Source organism: Rhipicephalus sanguineus, chromosome 8 (genome assembly GCF_013339695.2).
Source record: "Rhipicephalus sanguineus isolate Rsan-2018 chromosome 8, BIME_Rsan_1.4, whole genome shotgun sequence".
Taxonomy (NCBI): domain Eukaryota; kingdom Metazoa; phylum Arthropoda; class Arachnida; order Ixodida; family Ixodidae; genus Rhipicephalus; species Rhipicephalus sanguineus.
In genome coordinates, this window is record NC_051183.1 from 128630915 (window position 1) to 128657456 (window position 26542).

At 47.4% G+C, this 26542-nt stretch overlaps 1 pseudogene; it reads right to left on the reverse strand.

Moving 5' to 3' along the window:
- Positions 1-26542, reverse strand: part of LOC125759495 (uncharacterized) — a 65142-nt pseudogene that overhangs the window by 31941 nt on the left and 6659 nt on the right.

Sequence of the window (26542 nt, forward strand, 5' to 3'; positions counted from 1 at the left end):
GTCTTACCAAAGCCGAAAGCAACCGTTCTGACACTGAAAGGAATGCCTTGCCATTATTTGGGTGATAGAGAAATTTCGGCAGTACGTTTATGGACGCCCATTTGACGTAGTGACCGACCACCATGCCCTGTGCTGGTTGTAATCACTAAAGATCCAAGTGGTCGCCTCGCCTGATGGGGATTACGCCTCCAAGAATACAATATTCCCGTGGTGCTTCACTCTGGCCGCAGATATGCAGACGCAGGCACCCTCTCCCGTTCGCCCCTGCCTCTGCCTGCTTCACACATACTACCTGCGATACCACCGCCCTCACCATCACCAACATGCCTTCTTAGCAACGCAAGGACACTTGGCTAGCTTTCATTCTAGACATTCTGTCTGATCGGAACCCTTCACCATCTTGTCGGAGATTGCGCCAGCAAGCCGAGCACTTCACCGCCGAAATAACACACCCGGCGGCCGTCAGTGGTTACTCGTCATTCCCGTCACGTCCGCTCCAAAATTTGTTCCAAGTTGCAGGACGACCCACAATGCGGCCCACGAAGGTTTCCTCAAAACATATTCTCGCATCAGGCTTCGATATTACTGGCGTGGCATGAACCGTTTCATTTGTGAATGCGTTCGCGCATGTTCGCATACCAGAGACGCAAGACACGCCGCTGGCATTTTGTTACCTTTGCCATGCACCTCCCGACCGTTCGCCCGCGTCGACATCAACATCTACGGTCCCCTTGTTAGCATTGCAAACGGTAACCATTGGATAATCGTTACCATAGGCCACCACACACGGTGCGCCGAAACGTCACACCTGCCTTCGTCTGCAGCAAAAGACGTTGCCACTTTTACTCTCAAGAATCCTGTCCTTCGGCATGGCGCCCCAAGAGAGTTGCTGAGTGATCGCGGTCGCGTGTTTCTCTCAGACGTCATCACAGCATTGCTCCGTGATTGCTGCGTCGTGTACCGCACGTACCAAAAGCGCCTATCGCCCTCAACAAACGGGATGACAAACACTTTAACCGTACTCTCGGTGACATGCTGTTAATCTCGTCGGACCACTCCAATTGGGACCGAGTACTACCGTTCGTTATCAAGGAGATGGACTGGGCTATTTGGTGTATGTCTAATTGTTACCGCTTGTGACTTTAGCTTAAAATACCGCCATTGAAAGCACTACTGGGCTCTCCCCTTTTTTCCACCTTTAAGGGCGCGAGCCTTCTCGTACTATGGGCACTATTCTTTTGTACAGACCCGACGCCTCAGAGTCCATCACTCAACCCCAAGCAGCTACATACGCTGAATAATGCCGCCAACTTGCATGCTCACTCACAACGCAAAACCAGGGGCGCCAGAAGCACTCCCACGACGTGTTCACTAACACTACATCGTACGATCCTGGCTCGCTCGTTTGGCTGCGTGTGCCCTCTACTACTACTAGCCTTTCCAACAAGCTGGACCCCACATACCACGGTCCATATCGTGTCCTGCAGCAAACATCGCCAGTGAACTACCTCATCGAAGCCCTGGAACCGCCTTGTGATCATCGTCTTCTTGGCCAGGAAATCGTTGCCGTGAAGCCGGAATCGTTGCCGTGACCATCGTACCTTGGCCAGGAAAAGTGCCGTGAAGGCAACTTGCGCGCCGAAGTTACGGTAAATTCCTTAAAAGCTTTATGCCGAACTAATCGCCCTTTTGTTCTTTTGCGAGTGCGATATATACTCTCTGCGCTATGCGCTCGCCTTCATTTTGCGCTGTTCTCGTTCATTCGGTTACGCCGAGGGACAACAAGGGAGGACGCCAACCCAGGAACGGGCGCCTAACAACTACGCTGTAAAAGAGGAAACGCTGAAGTTTCACTTCCTGCTTCACAAGATATAGATTTGGTTTAACGACCATTTGTAGTTGAGTTAGGAACACTGGAGGTCGATGGTACGATACCTCGCACACTTGAAAGCTACGGCGTTCGATTCAATACCGTACGTTCTCAGACAGTCGAGGGTTGAAGCTCCGACGATATTGGTAAGTTCTGGGTTAGTAATTCTTCACTCTATACCACTGCATGCTTTATATGCACTTGCTGTGCTGCCATGTGTATTCCTACGGGAAGCTTTTCCTGCAATTTAGTGATGTCCTTCCTTTTAAGGGTCACTATATAGCTGCGAATATCGACACTTAAAAGTTTCTAGAATCGTAATGTCAGAAATGATTTCGTTTATTAATTACATTAGCAACGGCAAAGCGTTACGGAAACCGTTTTAGGGGCGAACCTCCTTATGCCATGGGTCTGTCCATCCTTCATTCGTTTGTTGGTAGTAGCCACCTCTAGTTCGTGAGAAGTGCGTGTTCTGGTATGCAGTAGATGAAGCAGACGACGTTGACGAGTGAGACTCTCGTGCGTGCTCGCCTATGTGGCGTTCTTTCTTTTTACTACGTCTCGTGTTTTCAACGACAGCCGAAGACAACAGTTCAGAAGTAACGTGCCATGAGGCTCCCTCTTGGCTCGCCTTCTCTTTCGCTCAAATTCGCCGGATGGAAGACAAGGCTACAGAGACCCACCCACGCCGTTAACTTTGCAGTGGTCGAACGTCTTGCCAAAAGATTGCCGTTCTCTTATGTTTCTTTACTTGTTGTTGCCTTCTGTAGCTTCCCGCTTACCATGTAAGCCTAGCTTGTTTTATGTCAAGCTTGTAAACGATGTGAAACGGGACCCCATACTTACTGTGGTGGACGTTCTCTGTCTTACCGAGACGTGGAACGCCAAAAGACCGTATATCAAAAGATACGTTCCAGTCGTGTGCATCGATGATTCAGAGCGTCTTGCAGGTGGTGTGGCCGTATACGTCAAACAAACAGAAAAGTCACAAGATCTGAAACTACTACCAACGACACAGAGCCACAACGGTGAATATGCTACCATCAATGTTGATGGATGCATCATCATGACCATGTACCTTGCACCCAATTTGCCGAGTGGGAATATCAAGACATTCATTGACACGGCATTGTGTAAATCTGACAAGTACAAGAATAGATCGTTTGTGTTAGTTGGTAACCTGAATGTCGATAATATCAAAAAGAACAGTGAGTGGGTAATACAGCATATGGCAGCCAAATATGCTCTCACGTGCACGTTCTTTGATCATATGAAACCAACGACATCCGAGGGACGTGTACAGACCTGGCATGTTAAAATTTCCAATTGGAACCCGTACAGGAACCGCTATCCCTTCATTTCACGGGCCATAAAGCCGTGTATAATGAAGGGACAACGCAAGCCAAGCATCATCTAATTAAGAAAAATAAAAGTTTGATGTTTGTAATATGCACACAGTGTCTTTCCCTCTTTATATGATGATTGATGGGGCATTACACAGAAGATTCACAGTTTACCGATGATTTCCTCCGGAGCTTCGCCCCACTCATCATCATTCACCGCGTGGATAGGCTGTGATCTTTAGGGGCGAAGCTCCTTAAGGCGGCACCCGTTCGTCCCTCGTAGTAGTGCGTAACCAGTCGTAACGCTAGTACCAGATCTTGACCTCCAAGGTGGTGCCGGTGGGAGATTTTTCCTGTGCGTTGTTGAACAATAAAAAATTCGCAGCGTGCGCGTTAACTAAAAGCCGAATTCTTCTGTCTCTCATTCCCCATTAGCAGCCATTGGCATGTTCCAGTACGAAACGTTAGTAGAAGTAGAAGTGTAAGTGTTAGCTAAAAGCCGACTTCTTCTGTGTCTCATTCCCATTAGCAGCCATTGTTTACCTCCAAGGTTGTGCCTGGTGAGATTTCTCCTGTGCGTGATTAAACAATAAAAATTTTGTTCAAACGCCGTTGATTGATGAAATAAACCAACGAAAGATGCCAGATGTTTTCTAAAAGCAAAACGAAAGAACGCCAGATGTTTCTAAAGCAAAACGAAAAGACGCCAGCTGCTTAACGAAATACGCCAGATGTTTTCTAAAGCAATGGTTTTCTAAACAATGTAAATTCACAGCGTCCATGTAAAATAAAGTGAGCTGCATGTCGTCATAACTCATCGAATCTTTAGTATAAACGCGCCCGATCTCACGTCGGTGATGATGTACTGGGCAGAATTCACGGAAGATTCACGGTTTACCGATGAACCTCCGCAGCTTCGCCCACTCATCATCATTCACTCCGTGGATATGCTGTGATTTTTCTCTTATTTGGCTGGGGTACTGGCGAAAGAGTGCTTGCGCAATATTAGAAGAGATTATCGAGTTGTTCGACAAACGAATGAAGCAAGCCCATTTCCTCATCTTTGACTCCTCTGAGCGAATGCACCCTGCTGCGCATGTGCCAAGTAAAACCCTACATACAAGCAGAATACGCAGTGTAGTTATGGCAAGCCATAAGCTGCCAATGCAACGGACTGCCTCCCGCTCATGCTGTTATGGTAGTGGGTCAACGAATCAGCGGTGTTATCCAATACGGCAGATAACGTGACGTAACCATGAGCGATTGAACAATGAACTGCACAAAATTATTATTTCACAGTTAGGCACAATAATGCCATGTGCGCTCGTGTTCACGCTGATCTTTCAACCGCAGCGATAGCCGAGTGGTTAGGGCGTCCGCCTCTGATGCGGGAGCCACTGGGTTCCAACATTGAAACATGTGCCAACATTCATATCTCTAAGCAAAACTACCTGTAGTGATGCAGATGGTCTTCATATTGGGCCACTTAAATACGTTAGTACTACCATTGCTCAAGTTTTACATCGCATTATTATTCAGCTGTTCTCATGCGGCCAGTTTCGTCTCCAACTTCAATTCGACAAAGCTATTACTATGTTTAAAGGGTGTGACGAATCTAACATGTTTAAGTACCGGCCTATTTCAATACTCCCGGTATTTTTCAATGTCATAAAAGTAATAGACAAATCAATGAGCTCATTCTTAACCAAGCATCATTTCATTACTACCTATCAGTTCGGGCTTGCGAAAAAAAGAAAAGTTAGAGAGCGCCTTACTAATGCAAAAAGAAAGAATCATTGATGCTTTCGACCCCGAACTGTATCCACTTGGAATTTGTATCGACTATTCAAAGGCATTCGACCGAACATATGACACCACACTCTAAAAAATTTCAATATTATGGTTTCAGAGGTTCTTTTCTCTGTGTATTCAAGTCTTACCTACAGTACTCCAGCAAAGCGTGCACATTAACAGCTCTCATTCATGCTTCATTCATGCTACACAGAGTTCCGCAGGGAAGCATTCCTGATCCACTGCTTTTAAGCGTATATACAAATGGCCTTGGTAATATAGACGTCAATTCATCTTTTGTGATTTATGCATACGACTTAAGCTTATTTTTCTCAAATCACAGTCTACTACTGCTTCTGCGGAGTAGACAAATCACAGTCTGCGAATGCCACTGTGGTAACACTACTCCATCCGAGCATCTTGGGCAAGGCACTTCGATGTTCAACGGTCACCGTGTCGCGTTCCGATGCCGACGTTAAAATGTATTCTCTTCGTTGCTCTAAATGAATACAAAGGAAAAGAATCGCCCACGCATTTCGTGCCTGCCATTAGGTTCCATTTATGTAGAACTGCAACATTATTTACTGTTGACAAATATTAAAAAAAATCACGCCTTATCCACGAAGTGAATGATGATTGAGGAACTGGCTCGGAGATAATCGGTAAACCCTGCATGCTCCGTACAATTCCTCTGCTGTCATATAAAGACGTCACACGTTGTTGTAGTAGCGATTGTGGTCAGGTTGTTGTCGAACCACGAGTGGTCGCAGACCATGCAGCTGTGGCCGAACGTGTGGTTCAGGAAATCGCGCTTAAAGCGCGCGCCGGCGCCGCCAACTTCAGGTAGCGACCACTTTCGGCGCTTGGTCACTGCATCCTGCGCCCGTACCTCTTCGAGGTTCTCTTGCCGCCGCTTCCGGGCTGCTTCGGCTTCGCGGGGTTCTATCTCGGGATCCGCACGGCGCTGACGTCTCTCTGCGGCCTCGCGAGCTCTCACCGCAGGGTATTGGCGGCGAGCCCGCACTCCTGCTGCCTTGCGAGCCCTCCACTCCGCCGCCTTGTCTTCTTCGTTCATGTTATTTGTATCGAAGCGCACTGCCGGAGTGGGGCGAGCGCCGCATCCTACAGTTGGCTATGCTATATGTGGTTTTGCCTGCGTTAATATTATCATCAAGACGCTCGAAGAACAAGAGGAAGAAGACTTCTCTTTCGTGCGAGCTGCGCCTGTAGCGGTCGCCTCTGGAACTAAGGTTACTCTTACGGCGCGGGACTTTGCCCCAGCTTAAGAAGCTGGCGAGGCAGCTGGTAATATTTAGTTAAACGCTAGTTAAATAATTGCTAAAACTCTCACGAAAAAACATTGATTGCCTAATAATTATGCTGTGTGAATATCAGTCATTTGCAGAGTCGATAATAAACAGCGCCTGGGGGAATCAAGGGCAATTCTTACTTTTTACACTTAACTATGTGGGCAATCAGTACTGTGTGATACTGCGTTGGTCTTTAAGGGTTCGCATGTCACCAGAATGCTGTTTGTGAAAAATGTGGTACAGTGAGAGAATATGTGTAACAGTGACCCCAGATTTGTTTAAACTATTATCGTCATATCTTTTACTCACGTTTTTCAGCTCAACGTGCAACCAGCGGCATTACATTTCATAGTTAACAGCAAATGTGTTTATTCCTTCAGTCAGCGTATATATATTTCACCACTATCGCAATGAAACGACAGAAAATTGAATACTCAGTCTGCGCAGAGGCAATAAAGCGATCAATCGGGACATGAATTCTATCTCCTTCGGAAAGAGGGAAATTGAGTTTAGGATTAGAATTGCCTAGCCTCTGTTGTGGACGTGATAAGCTTCTGAAATGAAACGCCCGTTCGTCATGGTAGTTGGACAAATAAGTATTCTCTTTAAAAGATGGCTGGCACCCACTATTCTTACAATGAAGAGATAATTGACTATCTGTAGCTTGTTTTTGAGCCTTGTTCGAATGCTCGCGTATACGCTCATTAGCGCATCGAGCCCCTTGACTTTCGTCGTTAGCGCAAGATTTTGTGACGTCCCCGAACAACCACGATTTTAGAAGCTACTGAAGTTTGACCCTTCTGGCGCCCTTTTCAAGCGTATGCACGAAAAAGTAGGCATATACCCCGTTTCATTCATCAGGTACAACGCTGTGGATACTCTGCAAGAATTTCCGTCATCAAAATGTCTAATTATGCGCGTCTCGCGCTTGGATTTCGTCATCGTAGAAGTGCCTCTGCGACTGGTTCCGGATCCGCGTCGCCGGAACCATGTCGTTGAGGCCCCAATACAAGAAACGACACGTGAAGCGATCTAAGACAACCTATTGACAACCACATAAAAAACGGGGTTTGTCTGTTTCGCAGGCACAAAGCACCTTCATTTATTAAACAATCTAAAAACGAAATCACATTACGGGTGGCAAAATCATTGCACTATTTCAAGGTGCGAGTGAATCTACTGCTGCAAGTCTCGCCAGCTTCCGTGCGTTGTAGCTGATGTATTAAACGTTGTATAGTGCGAGAGAACGGAGCCTCTGCCACTGACAAAGCTGAAAGATTCGTGCCGGTTCTCTGCGCGATAAACAGACGTACTCTCTGCCAGTTGCCATGTAGACGAGACAATTTACATACTTTCTACGTTTCGCATGAATGTTGCGCCGCTTTTTCAACGGATGCCGTTTCAATCATCAATATGTTCCAGGGAAGCGTGAAGCGATCGTGATATTGCTTGCACTGTGTGGATCTGGAAAGAATATCTCGTGTACTGCCAGATCATCGTCGACTCGAAGCTCGTCCTCCACTCCACCAACAGAAAAAAAGGAAACCATGCAGCACTTCTCAAGCACTGCCGCAGTTCTTGTGTGACGTGCTGTAAACACTCTTTTCGAGGAATGGCGACCCCATCGACTTCCTCAAGTCAAGTTTAATGTTGCGTAATCTTCTAATGATATGGTGGCATCTATCTTACATCGTGGTCTCAGCTTACGGGTTTCAGGCAAAGCTTAGTCTGCTTTCACCAGTACAGCAATCTGACGCCACACGGATTGTACGATTGTACATAGGTGTTTTCGGGGTGTCTGTTTACCGTACCATCACGCCCGGCACGTAGCCTTTATTAAAGACGATAGTATTTCTTAGGATACTTCAACCGAGAAATTTTGGTCTGTCTTTCTGTCTTTCTGTTTGTCGGCACGTCACTCGATTCAGCCACTCGGCCAAAGTTGAACCACTTGCTCAAGGGTCAGGCAGCTTGAAGGCTCACTAGGTTCATACTTGTGTACATTGTCGATCAAAATGCAAACATTACGCATATCTGAGGCACAACATCACTAGGTAAGTATTAAGTGGTGTGTTCCTTTAATAGAAAATGCATACATACGTAATTCTAAAGACCCTAGTTTCTTAAGCTGCGCTGAAAATGCGACTGCGCGTTAAACTTGACTTCCTCCGTGCCCTCTGAACGAGCTCATTGTTGTGTTTCGGTTTCGGTTCTGTATTGCACTGCACGAATGCTAGGGGGCGCCGCTTTGGCATTCCTGTTTTAGCCAGGCGACGTGTAAAAATTACACCATCTCCCGCTAAAGGGGACCATGAGGCGATGCGAAGCCGGAGCACTTGCACGATCGCGTTCCGTTGGCGTTCATTGGGCATGCTACCGACCTCGTGTCGTGGAACGCGAAGAGGGACGCTACGCGCGTCGTGTCTTTCATCTAGCCTGGCCGTTAATTCTCACAGGGCGAGCGGGGAACGCGGTTGACAGGCGGGCGAGAGGGGGGCAGCGTAGGAGTGGAGAGAGAAGGGCAGGGGACGCGCATGCGCTCGAGCTCATCGCGGCGTTATGCAGGAGAGAATTTCGGCATGTCTAGCCCGCGTTTCAGAGGAATAGTGGTAAGGAGGATGGGAGAGGGGAAGTGGAGAGGGGGGAGGGGAATGGTGAGGGGGAGTGGAGAGGAGGTATGTGGAGAGGGTATGCGCATGCGCAGTGAGGGTGGTCACGCCGCACACCACCACCACCACCGGATTGAGCTCGACCTTAAGATACTTCGCATCTAATAAAAGAGTGTGTGGAGAGTACTCGTTGAGTGCGGACGTTTCTTCTGATTCAGCGCTTCGCGCCAAACCACGTGTTCGGGCTGGCTGGCGTCCCCGCCGGTCGTTTTGGTCACCGCCGGTCTTCGCCTGCTGCTGCGCCGGGTCTACCAGTCCGCAACATAGCACTCATGTTCCCGACGTATTGCCAGATGGCGTCCATATCTCACGCAGCGCCTCTTCTATCGTCTTTAGACGACATTTGCAGCGAAGCACGCAGATACGCGGCCAATTTTTTTTAAGTTTTAGCCACACGAGTTTTTTATAGCGTACGGTAACGTGATCAAAGCGATTAATATACGTTTTGCGGAATAAAAATACGGGTCATCCCACGCATTGTAGGAATCAATTTCATGCGATGCAGTTAGGCAATTTTCACTATGCGGCTTGCTTTAAGGTTTCGTGTGTCACCACAACGCTGTTTGCCACAATGTGGCGCAGTGACGCACCATATCTTAGAGCAGTGACCAAAATTTTTTTTCGGATATTCTCATTACCTTTTTAGGGGCGAAACCCTTTAGGGTCTCCGCGTGTCGGCATGCATCGTGTATCGTCGTCTGCTGTCGGGACGCTCCATTTGCTTGAGCGCAAGAGAGGGCGCCACCGCCCCAGCGCTCGCCGTATGGCAAGAGAGAGCGAACGGTGGCATTGACTACGGAAACGCTCTTTCTGCGATGAACGCTAAACTGCCAGCTCGCAAGGAATGAGAACGCGCCCTCACCCGCGAGAGAAAAGATCGACGCAGGCAGCGTCTACCAGCGAGTTTCTTGAGTGAAAAAAATCACAGCATATCCACGGAGCGAATGATAATGAGTGGGCGAAGCTGCGGAGGTTCATCGGTAAACCGTGAATCTTCCGTGAATTCTGCCCAGTACATCATCACCGACGTGAGATCGGGCGCGTTTATACTAAAGGCTCGATGAGAGTTATGACGACTTGCAGCTGACTTTAATTTTACATGTACGCTGTGAATTTTCATTGTTTAGAAAACCATTGCTTTAGAAAACATCTGGCGTCTTTCGTTAAGCAGCTGGCGTCTTCTCGTTTTGCTTTAGAAACATCTGGCGTTCTTTCGTTTTGCTTTTAGAAAACATCTGGCGTCTTTCGTTCGTTTATTTCATCAATCAACGGCGTTTTGAACAAAATTTTATTGTTTAATCGCGCACAGGAGAATGCTCACCAGGCACTACCTTGGAGGTAAACAATGGCTGCTAATGGGAATGAGAGACAGAAGAAGTCGGCTTTTAGCTAACACTTACACTTCTACTTCTACTAACGTTTCCTACTGGAACATGCCAATGGCTGCTAATGGGGAATGAGAGGCAGAAGAATTCGGCTTTTAGTTAACGCGCATGCTGCGAATTTTTTATTGTTCAACAACGCACAGGAAAAATCTCCCACCGGCACCACCTTGGAGGTCAAGATCTGGTACTAGCGTAACGACTGGTTACGCACTACGACTACGAGGGACGAACGGGTGCCGCTTTAAGGAGCTTCGCCCCTAAAAACCGACTGTTCGCTTTGCACAACCGTTCACCGTCCACCCCTATATATAGGCACTAGATCTTGACCTGCGATGTAGTACCGGTGGGAGATTCCTCTTTGGCATACTTGAACAATAAAGATTCGGAGCGTGCACGTTAACTAAAAGCGGACTGCGCGTCTCGGCGTTAAATCTCCCTTCTGTCTCTCCTTGTCCATTAGCAGTGATTTTAGTGTGGGAAATACCGGTGCACACTGCTTGCTTCGCCCCTCCATAGGTTTCACGTTAGAGGAGCAGAAACTCCTCTCCCTACATGCTTCGCCGCTCCCCAGATTTCTTCTTTTTAAATCGCGTTTCCTAATTCAACGTACAGCCAGCGGGATTACCCTTTATGGATACCCTCCTTTTTCTTACCGTTGCTCTTGTCTCCCTCTCCCTATGCAGAGTAGTATAGAACAGTGAGCTCACTGTCCTGGAGTGCGTACCCTGTCTTGTAAGTTTCTCTGTCGCGTTGCTCCTGAGGCAAGAGTTCTACGCTTGATTCCAAAATTTCTCTCCCTCATCTCTACATGCCTTCTAATCTTATTTCAGAGGAAGGGTGACAAACATCATTTCAGATTACTTCATCTTGGTTCGCATTTGCTTCTGCATTTTTCTCTCTCTTTCTCAACTCAATGCTACGCCGTTAAACGCCAGAGCTGTAGCGTACACATGGCAGGGCGTCTTGATCTTGTGTCACTGCCCTTTAGGAAATCTATCGTTCGAGGCATTTACTTCAAAAAAAATTCCTCATGGGCTGTGACGTTGAGCCTAAACGGGATACGATTTTCCTATTGGAAAACCCAGTGGCGCTGTCCCAATGCCATACATGAAGATTGGACCAGCGTGGAACTGCGTACTGCGACGCTGGCACGTTGCACTAGCCACTCTGGACTCTGGCGCGCTGCCTACTGGGAAACCCGTTACGGGCCGATATAAGGCTTTTCAATTGTTTTTAAAAATTGTGAACTTGGCCAGATCATAATTAGGGCTGAAACACGTGCACTGCGACTAAAAAAACAAACAAGAGCGAGCAGCAGTCGAACCCACCACCTCGACGCAGCGTACATTCTGTGTCCTACTTATACCGCTGCACCACACTTCAAAGACGTGAGTTGGTCTCTTTTTGCTTCATGATATACCTAACTCCGGTAGCTACTATTTTCATTTTCTCGTTTAGAAAAGCAGATTTCAGTCTCTTCGTGCTCGCGAAAACCTAACGGAGAGATAGTTAATTTCTTTGTTATTTGCTGCCCAGGATCAAAACATCTATTGCTCACGTTCTGCTGAAGAACATATTAGCGTAACCGCAGATGTGTTGTGGCAATCGCACTGACTCGCTAAGCGGTTAGTCATATACCTATGTAGAAAACAACGTCCATATGAACAGCGCAGAGAACATTAGTTTTCTTCACCTGTATTGATATATTTTCTGTGCTTATTTTACGTTCCGCGTACTATACAGCCGCAGTAGTTCACCCTAGCCGAACTGACCATTAGGCTTAGTGCTGTACTCCGTGCGCCACGATCGCAGTGAATAACGTGGATATTCATTTACGAAGAATCCAATAACCGTTCGCACGGTCGGTTGATGTTTATTATCAGACTAATGCTAAAGTCATATTGTATTGCGAATGATAAGTTATTTGATACAGTTATATAAACTACGTTCACAACGCTGGATCACACATTTCAGCGAATGGGCACGCGATCTTGCTCGACAGATGAATGTGTTCAGCGTATAGGGAACCCAAGCTCAAGTTTGCGGCGCGGCGACAGCGCCGCGCCAGCCGCGCTGCGGCTCTGTCGGAAAGCTCTGAACCTTATGCGCAGCCGACTGAGCCCCTTTTACGGTAGCGGTAGCGCACGTGCGCACGCGTTCTTCTCTCGGTGCGGGTAACTGGGGGGCCGTCAGCTGGGTACGTTGAACCGAGAGGCTTGCTGTGCGAAGCTGCGCATTTCCGCGATGGCAGAAGCGACCCCGCGGAAGCGCAAGCGTGGTCCGAAGTATTGCGGTTTAGTGGCCAGCCACAATAGTGCAGACAACACCAAGGCACACGATTCACGTGTTGCCTTGCCACGGTGGTCTAGTGGTTATGGCGCTCGACTGCTGACCCGAAGGTCGCGGGATCGAATTCCGGCCGCGGCGGCTTCATTTTCGATGGAGGCGAAAATGTTTGAGGCCCGTGTACTTAGATTTAGGTGCACGTTAAAGAACCCCAGGTGGTCGAAATTTCCGGAGCCCTCCACTACGGCGTCTCTCATAATCATCTGGTGGTTTTGGGACGTTAAACCCCAGATATTATTATTACGATTCACGTGTTAAACTGTATCGGTTGCCGGGCGTGTCGTACGAGAAATAAAGGCGGCAAGCGTGGATAACTGACAGCGCTGTCTCGCCTTCTATTTTGGCTGTCTGAGTTCATCGCTTTCGTTCGTTCCGACTACCTGAATCGGTAAGTAACGCGGCGCATGCACGCAGCGACTACAGTCATGATTACTCGCTGTCTTCTCGCATTGTCAAAGTCCAGTTACCTCTGTAGGTGAAACAACTTTGTGTTTTGATTCCCCGTGTTCGTGAGACCTACCCGTCGTTGTTGAACGTTCACACTCGCGTTATACCGTTAGCGTTGCTCGGTTGGTTGAATTCAACTGAACTCGGCACATTGTCAGAACTTCGGCGCCTGCAATTCACGCGTCGGGAGGGCTGCTTTATCACGCCGGAACGGACGTCTGAGCATTTTCAGCAAGCTCTGACATCGTTCTGCAGGTTTGCTTTGCTTTTGTCACTTTATTAGTGTGATATATATTTAAGCCGCTAAATATAACTGGCACTTAATACATGCTTTGCAATTGCAGCCTTCAAGTAACCACCTTCTGACTTTGTGCGATTTTCTAGCCGCGTTCACGCAGCAGGTGTTATACGCCTGTCAGGTCGATATCATAAAAGGAGACTGCGAGCATGACGCGAGAGCCGCAAAAACGAGGCGAGCAGTTCATGTTGCTTCACAGTGGTTAAAGCTCAGCCAGCTGTCTCGCGTCTTAATCGGCGGTAGATTCTCCAGCGGCACGGAGGACTTGACTCTAACCTTCTCAGGAAGCAGTGCCATGGCCGTATAATCTTTTTTTTCACACGCCGCAAACGTTTGTTCACGAAAGTACACGGCTGCTACTGTAAGCATGCCATATCAAAACAACAATCATATGATTCGTAGTCCACGCTGGAGAACATCGATAGCGTGTACGGCTTCATTTCGGAGTGCATTTGGACCATTCATATTTAACATGACAGAATGAGACTTACCTCGAGGTATACGTCCTACACGGTGTAATCGCGACTTGGGAAATGCACTTCGCTTTGAGTTGGGCGTCGTTGTCGTCGATCGTCTGCTCTTCACCGTTAACGTGATTGACGAGCCTTTCTTATTTTATCAAGTTCGCTTTTCGGAAGTGCCAGTCAAATTGAAGATCCTTTTGAAGCCACACTGCAAGCGGTACATTGTGAGACGCCGCAAGTTCACCGCGAGGGCTCAGCACGTGCACGGAAGCGAGCGTCAACGCTCGCTGCTTACACCCCAGTTTCTCTTTTTCTGCCAGAGATGGCGCAGCCTGTCAAGAGCAGCAGCGCCGCTAAGCGTTGCTTGGGAAGCCTATTTGTAAGTCCGTCGCCTAACTAGAACTAAAGCTAGATATGTCTAGGGCACAGAGTAGGATGATATTGTGCAATATTTGATAACTTTTTCTTTCGGCATCTCGCGATCCAATATCAAATTTTATACGAGGTCCACACAGCGCACCTATTCTCCGAAGTGCCGCCAGTGTTCCCAGTGCGCGGGCAGACACTGTACAGCTTGGCCAGTGCCTCGCAGTACGCTGTAAGACACTGGGCCACACTTTACAGTGCCTTCCAGTGTCTTTCAGCGCCCTGGGCGGCACTGGTCACGCTGTACAGCCCATCTCAGTGCCTCCCAGCGCGCTGTAATGTACTGGCACACACTGTACAGCGTTTCCAGTGCCACCCAGTGCGTTGAAAGGCACTGGAAGGCACTGGAAACGCAGCTTTTTCCGATAGGGTTCGCTTTGAATTATCGGATTGCTACGGCTCGATTTAGTGAATAAAAATGGTGTCGTTGAGGGGCTGTCTTCGACGTACTTCACAAGGTTACGCGAACGTCCGCGGACTCGCCAGCCACAGGTATTCGCAAATGAGGTTCCTTGTCTGTTCAAACAAACGCTGCAGGGGCGGTCCATTAGTTTCTACAGTGAAGCCATATGTGGCATGGAAGCGGGACAAGTTCGCGGTATGCGAGTCCGTGAGTGCGCGGAAGCTATAATGGAGAAGCAATGCTAGCACACGCTGCCTCCAAGGGTGTCCGCGCTGACACTAGTTTCTCCTCAGGTTTTGTCAGCATGTATACTCGCCGCACAATAGCCGTCGAAGCATAAATGGCTACCGATAAAATTTTTTAGATGTTCTTAATATGGAGTTAAGCTAAGTTCACCGAACACAAGGTTCGAGGCACACGTCTCTTGAATGTGGTCATACAGAAATCAAAAGATACAACACGAGACAATTCGAAAGATGCTAGCACGTGATAAACGCCGGGGCCGCATCTCTCAGCTTCTCTTGTCACCAATTTGTGTGGAGTGCTTGGGTGTTACTTTTTATAATAAATAAATTACGATTAATTGTTCACTACCTTACCCATTACTTCATTATGACGACTAAAATTGCGCTAAAAACACAAAGACAAAGACGAGGAAAACAGGATTCGGAAACGCGGCATGGCGTTTCCCGCCATCGTTTTGCCGCGGCATATTCAACATCCTCCCGGGGCCGCGGCGTGGTCGCTTGCTTCCAATAGATACAGCCAATGAGCCGTGCGCCGGACTTGATGGCCGTTTGCGTAGGCGAATTCGAAATCTCTCTATGCCGTCCTTGCCTGGATACGCCTTGACCACTCTAGTGACTTTTACTGCAGTACCGGCACATTGTGATTCTGGATAACCATAATGTCGCCAACGTGCAGTCGGAACGAAGACGGATGGCACTGATGAGCGGAGCGCAGGCGAAGCAAATATTCTTTCTTCCGGCTTTTCTACAACCGTTGCAGAAGCTCGTGCTCGCACCTGACACGCCTTCGCAGGTCATGCGCGGTGGAACCAGGCAAACACCCTGTAGTTCTTGCTGGTAGCCGCACGACGTGCTTGCCGGTTAGGAGGTGCGAGGGTGTCAGCGCCCGTGCATCCTTGGTGTCCTCGCAGAGTTGCGTTAGAGGGCGGTCATGTACTGTCACGCCTCTATGGTCTTCAGATGCCAATGACGGGTAACGTGAAAAGCGATGGTCAGAAAGAACAGGAAGATCCGATGCCCACTTCCGCAAGTCCTCGACGTCAGGTGGAAGAGGCTCCTCCCAATCGATGCCGTGCCTCCGTAGCTCTGTGCACGCTTTTCCTCTTCTGATGGTGTGGCTCGTCAATCACGCGTCACGTGTCTTGAGATGCCGCGGAGGGGACACATAGTCTGTCCAGGCCCTGAAATTACACCTGACGATGATGACATCGTTGCCAGTGCTACGGCGCATGGTAGATGAGGCGCTGTCAAGACGTCCGTTGCCTTGCGGTTGTCTGATGCTTTACCTGAAGTGCTTTTTTCACCTGACATTTTTCTCGGCTCCTGACTTCCCACTTCAACTTCACTGAACTTCAGGATTGCCTTCACTTGCTCTTCGTTTGATTGCCCCGCAGAGTCCACGATGTGTGTGTCGGTGTTCGTGCGCTTACGGTACAAGATCGCCTGGTCCTCCGGCAATGAGTGCAACGGTACTCGGTGTGGAACAGCCGCGTTCTCTGCAAACGGCGTGCCAAGGCTGACCAAACAGCTGGTCCTGAACTCGATTTTGTCGTTCACGTCCTGCAGCCTTGACACTTGGGACGAAGACTCGATCGGCTCAATGGCAAGCAGGCTGTCTGTGTGATCATCGACGAGATCTTTTCGGCTATACCCTTCGGTGGACACCTTGACGGGAACGTTGTAATACTTCTCAGTCAGCCGTGTTCCTTCGGTGGCTCGCCTCGTAGCGCCGGCCAAGTTAGGCTTCAAGCACTTAACGGTTCGATGTCTGTGAGCTTGGGGTGCGTGTGAGTGGTCGCCTCGTAGTGCTCCCAGAAACCCGGTAACTCACGGTTCTCGCTACGGAAGGTGGGTACTTGAAGTTTCGGCAAGGCGACTTGCAAACCCGGTGCTTGTGGTCTAGAGGGATCGGCGAGGTCTTGGCCGATGGCCTCCGAGTGGGCAGCTCCCCTGGAGCTGCTGGCTCTGTAAATTGTACCCGCATGCCTCGGCTGGTTGGTTTCGGTGACGGTAGAACCAACCGCTGCACGCGCGTTCATCGCGGACCGAAGCCTGCTGACGGCTTTCACGATATTCTCGTGGTACTCAATAGCGCCCGTAATTTCCTCGTCAAACTTCTCACCCTCAAGGGCATAGGCGATCTGTTTGTCCAGTTCAGCGAGAGCGGAGTACTTGTCGCGAAGCTCGTCGATGAGTTCCTGCAAGTCGGCGGAAGACGGTAGTGTGCCTTGCAGGAGGATCTCGTTGGCCTCGGACAGGAGTCGGGCAGTGGCACCGCGAAGGGCGCCTCGATGTCTGCGTAACTTGTTCATCCTCGGTACGGCATCGGTGCAGGAGGATGTCGGCCTTCTCCCGGGTTTTCGGCACCAATAATGTAGCGACAGAGAAGAGGCCGACACCCGTATTGCCCTGGTTGAACACTTCTTCCTTCATTCCCTTTATTGCGTGCTCACGTGCAGCCCCGCCTTACGCCCGCTTCTTCGCGCGTCTTGTGCGCGGCATGGCGTTTCCCGCCATCGTTTTGCCGCGGCAGATTCAACAATGACGACTAAAACTGCGCTAAAAACACAAAGACAAAGACGAGGAAAACAGGACTCGCGCAGTCTCACAACTGAACGTTTAATGTTTGAAGGATGACATATATACACAGTTAACACTTGATGAAATAAGATCATTGGACACAGATATGTCTTCGTCACAAAGTAGCACCTAAATATTTCAGCTCACAATCGGCAAGAGATACGGAAGGTTCACTTATACACCCCCGTGTAGTGTTCGAGGCTTTCAAGATTAACACTACACGGGGGTCTATAAGTGAACCTTCCGTATCTCTTGCCGATTGTGAGCTGAAATATTTAGGTGCCACTTTGTGACGAAGACATATCTGTGTCCAATGATCTTATTTCATCAAGTGTTAACTGTGTATATATGCCATCCTTCAAACATTAAACGTTCAGTTGTGAGACTGCGCGAGTCCTGTTTCCTCGTCTTTGTCTTTGTGTTTTTAGCGCAGTCTTAGTCGTCATAATGAATCTTAACCAACTAGCCCGACTTGGTGCTCTACTTACCCATTACTTGTTGAATCCTGATTGATAAGAGTATTTTCGTGGATTATTGGACGTTTGCGCAAGGCACTTTCAAGAAAAGTGAGGCAGTGTTTATTCAAAAATAGTCTGTATAGTTACACCTAGAAAACAAAGTAAAATATTTATGACTCTATTTATTTGTATACAGGTTGTAACAAACATCAACTAAATTAGTGCGCCAAGCTGTAATAAATGATATTTACTATGTTAAGTGCTAAATATAATTGGTGCTAGTGAGCAGCCAAGCAACAAACAACCTATACTGTGAAGTCAAACAAGGCAAACCTTCAGGGCATGATGACTTGAAGAGATGAAAAAATTGGGGGACCCTTAAGCTTCGCCTTCAAGAGTTGAACGCGATAGTTAAATCCGGCCCCTAGAGCGCACTTCAACCACTAAGTCAGGCCCGTAGCCAGGATTTTGTTTCGGGGGGGCCCATAGGTCAGCAAGAAATGTGGAACTCACTCAGACTCACTGATGAAATATATCTTGCTTTTAGGGCTCACATGGACTAAGACTCACCAAACGTTTCCTCATTCGGGCTCACTAGGACTCAGACTCACTGAAAAGTTTCTCAACTGGACTCACTCGGACTCAAGCTCGCCCAAATATTGCTCGCTCGGACTCACTCAGACTCACGGCTCTATCTGAGTCTATGTGAGTCGACTCATCAGTCCGTTAGAGTATAATTGGCTTTTTCGAACAAGATGTCCATGCTCTTTGACATCAATGGGTCATTCCACGCCAACTGTCCCAGTCGAGGCGCTCGACAATGATCAATTTCTCTAAAAAAATCTGAGAAAATTACACACATATAGACATTAGTAATACAGTATATTCCCAAATTAATTTGAGCGGCAAAAACCTTTTGGCATGTTAGCGCCATTAGAACTTCACGAAATTTTGGAAAACCAGGTATGAAAAAAATAATTCGCTATAAATCGACCGTTCCAGGCATTCATTGAACACTTGCTTTTTTGCGTTTTTCGAGCATCGTGATTTCATTATAGGGCACTTCCTCATAGCAGCTTAATATTATTTACTCCTTAGCGCGTAAGTAAAGTTGAGTAAATTGTCGTGTTTCAGAAATTATTTTAATAAAACTCTATAAAACATGCTATCTGCTAAATTTTTTTGCCTTTGTACGGCCCTTAGGCTCTAAAATTAAATGCTGAACTCGGCAAAAACGCTATATTGGCCTATGTTGAGACGTCTGTAGCACCCTAAGGCGGTCCAAGAAAAAATAAGCGGAGGAGCGCATACGATTGAAAATCATAAAGAATTTGTCCAGAGAAAGTTTAATTGAAGTAGTTTTTGCTTTAGTTGAGAAAAAAATTTTTGAAGTTGAGTCTCACCATAGCATCGTTTTGCTGTAGGGACAATAAATCAACTGAATTTGCTGCTTAAAAAAAGAGGTAGTGTATTCGTAGCACATGGTTATCAGTTTCTTTTGTTAGTACGTTATATTGTTTATTACATACGAAAGTGACAATAAACAGCGGTAAGAATATAAAAATGTCATTGGCTTAGGTGCCACAATTCCCCCAATAATGAATCGCATTACTTATTGCATGGCGCTCTCAGAATGAACGGGCGTCAAAATAAGTGGTCTCAACGTTCTTGTAAAACTGAGAAAGGAGGCGTGAGCGTCGACGTTTATAGCGGATCCGTACGAAGTTCATCTATGTATACCGCAAGGGACGGCGCACTAGGTGACGACGCGCGTGTATTCGCACTTTCTGTACGTCGTCCGCCACCCTACAGGAACAAAATATGCCATGCTATTTTTGACATCCTTATTTGGGTGGTTGCGGGCAGCGGATTTTGGGTTAAAGTAGGATTTATCAGTCTGGTAACATGCAGTTTTACAGCTGTTATATCACATTAACAGATGCTTTTTGTGGCGTAGTGGTACGCCGCCTCGAGTGCGTAAGCAATGCAATACGCAACGCGATTCAATATTGGTGGAATTGTGGCACCTAAGCCAATGATATTTTTATAATCTTACCTCTGTTTATTATCACTTTCGCATGTAATAAACAATATTACGTACTAAAAAAAGAAATTGAAAATCATGTGCTACGAATACACTACCTATTTTTTACGCAGCAAATTTGCATTGTTGCAGTTGATTTGCATTGTCCCCACAGCAAAACAATGCAATGGTGGGACTCAACTTCAAAAATTGTTTTCTCAACTAAAATAAAAACTACTTTGAAAAAACTTTCTCTGGACAAAGTCTTTATGATTTTAAATCGTAAGCGCTTCTCCACTTATTTTTTCTTGGATCAACTTAGGGTGCTACAGACGTCTCAACATAGGCCAATGTAGCGTTTTTGCCAAGTTCAGGATTTCATTTAGAGCCTATGGGCCGTACACAGGCAAAACAAAAATTTAGCAGATAGTACGCTTTATGGAGTTTTATAAAAATACTTTCTGAATTTGATGGACATTTGCCTTTTGTAAAAAAAATCCCGAAAACACGACAATTTACTCAAATTTACCTACGCGCTAGGGAGTACAAAATATAAAGCTCCTATAAGGAACTGCCCTATAATGAAATCACGATACTCGAAAAACGCAGAAAATCAAATGTTGAAAGAATGCCTGGAACGGTGGATTTATAGCGATTTTTTTTTTCATACCTGGTTCTCCAACATTTCGTGAAGTGCAAATGGCACTCACATTTTGCCGCTCAAATTAATTTGGGAAAATACTGTATTACGAATGTCTATATGTGTGTAATTTTCTCAGATTTTTTCACAGAAACTGATTTTTGTCGAGCGCCCCGACTGGGACAGTTGGCGTGAATGACCCCAATATCACATCTACCTGGCATTCTACTTCGCGCGTTTTGATGTGATGCCTTGGAATAAGAGTTATTAATGATTACAACCCAGTAAGAACGTCTTCATTGAAAGTGATGGCTCACACGAGATATTTTAATCAAGTACTTCCCGTGAAAGATTTGAGAGCGAGATCAACCCCCCCCTCTCCCGTCGCCCGCCTCCATAACTCTCGCCTCTAATCAATAAATATTAAGATGGCGTATGAATGCTAGTGTTTTGAAGTATGTGTGGGCAGACGTGAGTATAAACGTCAGTCATCATAAGGCGGATAGTAATGCTGAAGTTGAGTAGATACGACCATAGGTCGGCAAAACAATTTGGATCTCACTCAGACTCACTCGTGAAATATATTTTGCCCTTGGGGCTCACTCGGACTCAGACTCACCAAAATTTTCCTGATTCGGACTCACTCGGATTCAGAGGCACTGATATTGTTCTCAACCAGACTCACTCGAACTCAGGCTCACGAAAATATTACTCAGCCTGACTCGCTCAGATTCAGACTCACGGCTCGATATGAGTTTAAGTGAGTCTTACTGAGTCGACTCATGAGTGAGTTTGCCGACCTATGGGGGGCCCCACTTGCTGAAATCCTTGTCTATGTGAGAAAAACGCCTATTTTCATGATTTGTTTTCGCTAAAACACCATGTGTCATCAAATTTTCGGGGGGGAGGAGGGCTGGGCCCCCCTGGCTACGGGCCTGCACTAAGTGCATGCTTATTAATGTGTGTATTAATACGCACACAGACACACAAACGCGCGCGTGCGATGTTTCTATAGTAATAGTACAGGTTTTCGATCTAAAACCCTTCTCTGTGCTAGAGTCGAGACATGTTTCTCACAAGGCCTCGCAGATCGCAGCACATTAGTTTAAAGTTTGCTGTTTGCTTAATATGTTTTCCGCTAGATGGACATAGTTGTCCATTTTTGGAGCTGTTTTCAAGTTTGTGTGTGTATTAACGGCGATGGGTGCACTATCCCGGCATTTATCGAAACATGGCGTCGCGCAAAAGCCGTTGTTTGATAACCTCGCCAATGCGACTACAAATCGCCGAATGGGCTCATTTTCGTAGTAACACCTGCCGAAAAAAATGCGTTAAGGAGACTGCATGGCATTTATGTAGCGTTTTTTTCGACACCATGGCTTTGTGGTAGGACACCTGCATGCCACGCAATTGGCCCGGGATCGATCCTCAATCGGACCGAAGGTTTCTACTGTTTATTTTATTTACATCTTTCTCGCTTTTTCTGCCACGGATGATTTTTCGCTCACAAGCGACGCCGTCACTGACACACGGCGGCATTCTGCGAAACGAACTCTCCAACGCTATCGCGTGAAAATCCTCGAACAAGGAGTGTTTCTGGAGTGTAGTAGTACCATAAATGCAGCTATGCAACGGAAGCTATTGAGTCCATATAATAACGTACCAAGCCTGACAAAACTAGCAACGCCAAGAAAATGTATTTTTTATGCATTTTCTTCTTTATGACGAATATTGCCTTACGTGGCACAGGCACGGATAGACAATTTTCTTGTTGAGTCGGCATTGAAAATCTGGCGCATTTAAAAGCCCTCAATAGGACAAGATGTAAAGCCGAAAGGAAGGCTTGTACACAGTAGAAAAAAAATATGCCTTGTAACAATTTAATGCCGTACAGCCACTTCCGTAGTACCGGGATGTGGCTGCTGTGTGCCTGTTCGAGGCACTCATGAAGCTTGCAAATATAAAAGACTGTGGTCATGTCACAAAAATTTGGGGGACCCTTAAGCACCGCCTTTAAGAGCTGCACGAAATAGCAATATTCGCACACACACACACGCACACACACACACACACACACACACACACACACACACACACACACACACACACACACACACACACACACACACACACAAACTCATACCTACAGGCTAAATCTTTCCGCCCTGTTCAACAAAACTTTTTTGACAATATTGCTTTCGGTGTAGAAAGTACGAGCGAGTATTATGCGCTGGTGCACTGTTGAGGAAATATATAGACAGTGCCCTGCGCCTCGGTTCTCTCTGCGTCCGTACGCGTTGAGTTGACTCAGTGCACACCCATCCACACACACACTGCACTCACACATGCAGCCACTCCACCCAAAGAAATTACGAATGCACAGAATCCATCACATACGTGTCAACAGCCCTGTGGCGTGACACTTTTTGTAGCGTTAGCTACACTTGCCTAGCTGGAGCCGATTTCGCTTGGATCCTCATGAGCCGTGCTGCGCATGCGCGAGGATCAGTGATGTCACACAGCAGGTTCACCGGAGCCGGCATCTCACGCGCTCTCTGTCGCCGCCGCGTGCGACTCGCCGCTGTTGGTCTGCGTATTCGAGAGGAGTGACGTCGTAGCCATGGCAGACACACTGGTGCCGGCGGGCGCGCAGCTATTCGCCTTCGCTGTGCAGTCGCCGTCTGACACTGCGCTGGAGCCGCTTGATAGCGCCTCTGACTGGCGTTTGCAGGTGGGTAACGTCATGGAGAAGGAGAGCGCAAATGCTGTACAACGGCGTAGAACAGCCGAGAAGCTTATCTCATCGGATCACGAAGTAGTTGTCTGGCAATTAGCGGTTCAGCGTACGAAGAATGAACAGAAGTAGGCTAATTATCCTAGTCAATCTGGAAAACTAAGAATAATCAGCTGAACTTTTGCTAACGCTATGTATATCCTGGCATAGCCGACCTAAGTCACTGCAAATTTTTCTAAGTATTGATTAACCCTCTACATGTGTGTCAGAGAATTCGCGCACAAATGTGTGTGCCCTTTGTCATTGGTAAGCAGCGATACACCCCCTACGCATTTGTAAGAGACCATCCGCGCGGCGTGATCACGCCATCGCTCAGAAACGGCGGGAAAACTGCGGAGCAGCGTCCCAACGCCTCCAAGAGATGGTGCGCCCGTACCGCGAGCCTGTCTCTCTCGGAGACGGCGTCAACAAGCTAGTGTAATCGGGCCGTGTTCGTATCGCCTTCCCAATCGCCAGCCTACCTTCGCTTCTCTGTGGAGACATAAACCTTGCCGCAAGAAAAGCCAAAGTGCGCACGCCCTCCAGCTCATATCTTTAAATTGCACTTAGCTCAAATTTATGCTCACGGATAACGCTGCTTTTTCGCTCACAACCAAAGGCGCTGCCGCCGACGCCGCCGACACCGACACCGGAATTGATACGAAACTAGCTTTTCAACGCTATCGCGTTAACATGTTCATGTCCCGCGAAAGCGGCGTTCTAATGAAGGACGTAACCAACATTAACACTCAATACTCACGTGTGGCCTAGACAACTTCAAAAGGAGATTCCGAATTACATTTCATTTCATTCATTCGTTCATTCATTCATTCATTCATTGCTGTGGTTACCAGTGCTTCTTGTTGTTGAACCTCCCAATTGATTGGTGATATAGGAACTCGTAGAATACATTTATGCTGCAACGTTTGAGCGATTGATCTGTTTTGTAGAAGATTGCTTAAAAGATGGAACGGAAACTTGATTTCTTTTCTCTTAGTAATTACTATTGTGCAGGTTACATGTAAAACTATTCGTGTAGGTAAACGAAACTCCGAATTTACACCCGACCGAGCACGTAGGCTTTCAAGATTCACCTACGTTAGGTGTGTCGTTTCCTAGTTGGCTCCATAGACCCTCCCACGACAGGTGAAAGCGGTTCGTAATGATCACTCGTATTTACTTTCGGGATGGCAAGCTGCTCTCTCACAGTAGTATACTCGCGGACAACTCATAGAGAATGAAAAAAAAAAGTTAAAGGGACACTCTAACACTTTTTCTGACCTCATTGTTTTACACTTTTTACTTTCGGGTTGCGTAGACTGAAGGCTGAATAGATTAGTGAAGCAAGAACGGCAGCGGTAGGGGCACGCAATCCGAAGTTATTCAGCCTAGAACACTCAAAATACAATAAAATGGAGGTCTACCCTCAACTCGATTTTCGCGGGGTCACCTGGCCACGTTTCACTCGCCCTGTGACGTCTGATGGCGCCCCAATGAAATGAACTGAAAGATCCTACGTACGGGAAGCTTGCATACAATGTTGCCCGTTCTTTCCAACGTAATGATGACGCCGTTGCAATAGTAACAAACAATGTGGTGCATTAAGAGTGAACTGCGCGTGCGAAACGCGGCAGATCGTGAACGCCTCTATCATGTTTTCTAGTTTTAGACATGTTTCTTGTTGCGACGGCGTCTATATCAACGCTCTTACATTTTTTTCCCTTCAGTTTCTACAAACAACGGCGCCTGGAGCGTCCCGAGCGCGTTTCCCTCTAGCGCCGTGGCGTTCGGCGCATGCTTTCCCGGGCGCTGCAGTATAGGCACCGTACACTGACCAGAGGGAGCTGCGTTGCTCGCACTGGCCCGTCCCAAGTTCGCTGGCATTGGCCGTTAGGGGCACGCAGAAAACAGACGCGCGAACGCGTCCCCCGTGTATCCCGGCCGCAGTCCGCCCACTCATTCAGAGAGGGAGACGCGCACATCGCGTTCCATTTTGAGCAACCCCGTCTCATTATTGCGTTTTTTGTCCGCTAGGTTTTGCGTTCTGGCGCTGCAGTCGCACTGGAAAACTCGACTGTACGGTGCCTATTAAAGCTGAAAAGTCTAACATCGTCTCTCTAGTTGGTGTTCAAAAGCATGCTAAAGAAAAACTAAACCCAATAATCTCGTCTTTTGTGATGCAACGCCGTTATTAGTTCTAACGTTACAATTATCCAATCATAGGCCAGCGCTCATCTTCGTCATTTCCGCCCGCAATAGTTCTGGCGAGTGCCACTACGCGTCGATGCGGTAGGCAGCGATGTAGGCGCTTCAAAAGAAGTGTTGGAGCAGAACACTATAGTTGGAGGGCCCCTTTAAGAGCGGACCCTCTCATAGACCCCAGCGGCCCAATCGACCCTAGCGCACCTGGTGGTTTATGAGAGCAAGTGGCTTGCTCTTCCTGTTTCGGTTTCACTAGCGCGACATTTGGATTACTCTGCGTAACCGACGTTTGGCTATGACGAAAGGTAATGCTTTCAGAACACTTTTCTTCGCCCCAATGGCAAAGCAATAGACCGATCCCACCAGACCATCTGCGCATGCGCGAGTTTCCGACAGTGGCACTGCCGCCATCTTAGTTGTAGTTCTCGGAGCGCTGCTGGTGCGGCTGCTTGCTGCGTGTTTTATGTATATTGGCGTGTTGCACCAATCCTCGACACGCAAGACGATTGAACGCGGTGGAAAACTGTGTCCGCACCTCCAATGTATGCTATTTTATTTCAGGTTAAACTGCATCCTAGTGCTAAGAGAAAAAAAGAACAATTGATAGTGCTTACATGTGAGGAGGTCGTCTCGTCGGGTTCATGAGCTTGCGTCGTTTTGCTGAATAAATATTAGTAATAAAAAAAGAAATCACGTTCCCGTCGTCATGAGAGGAAATATCTTCTTCAGTGAATGCGAGCACACAAGCGACACAAGCTACAGTATCCGGAAAATAACTTGCCAAACTGCATAGAGCTCTCCGCTATACGACAACAGGAGAAAAAAAAAAGAAAAAAAGCCGAAGGGACGAAAAAATAACCTTATTG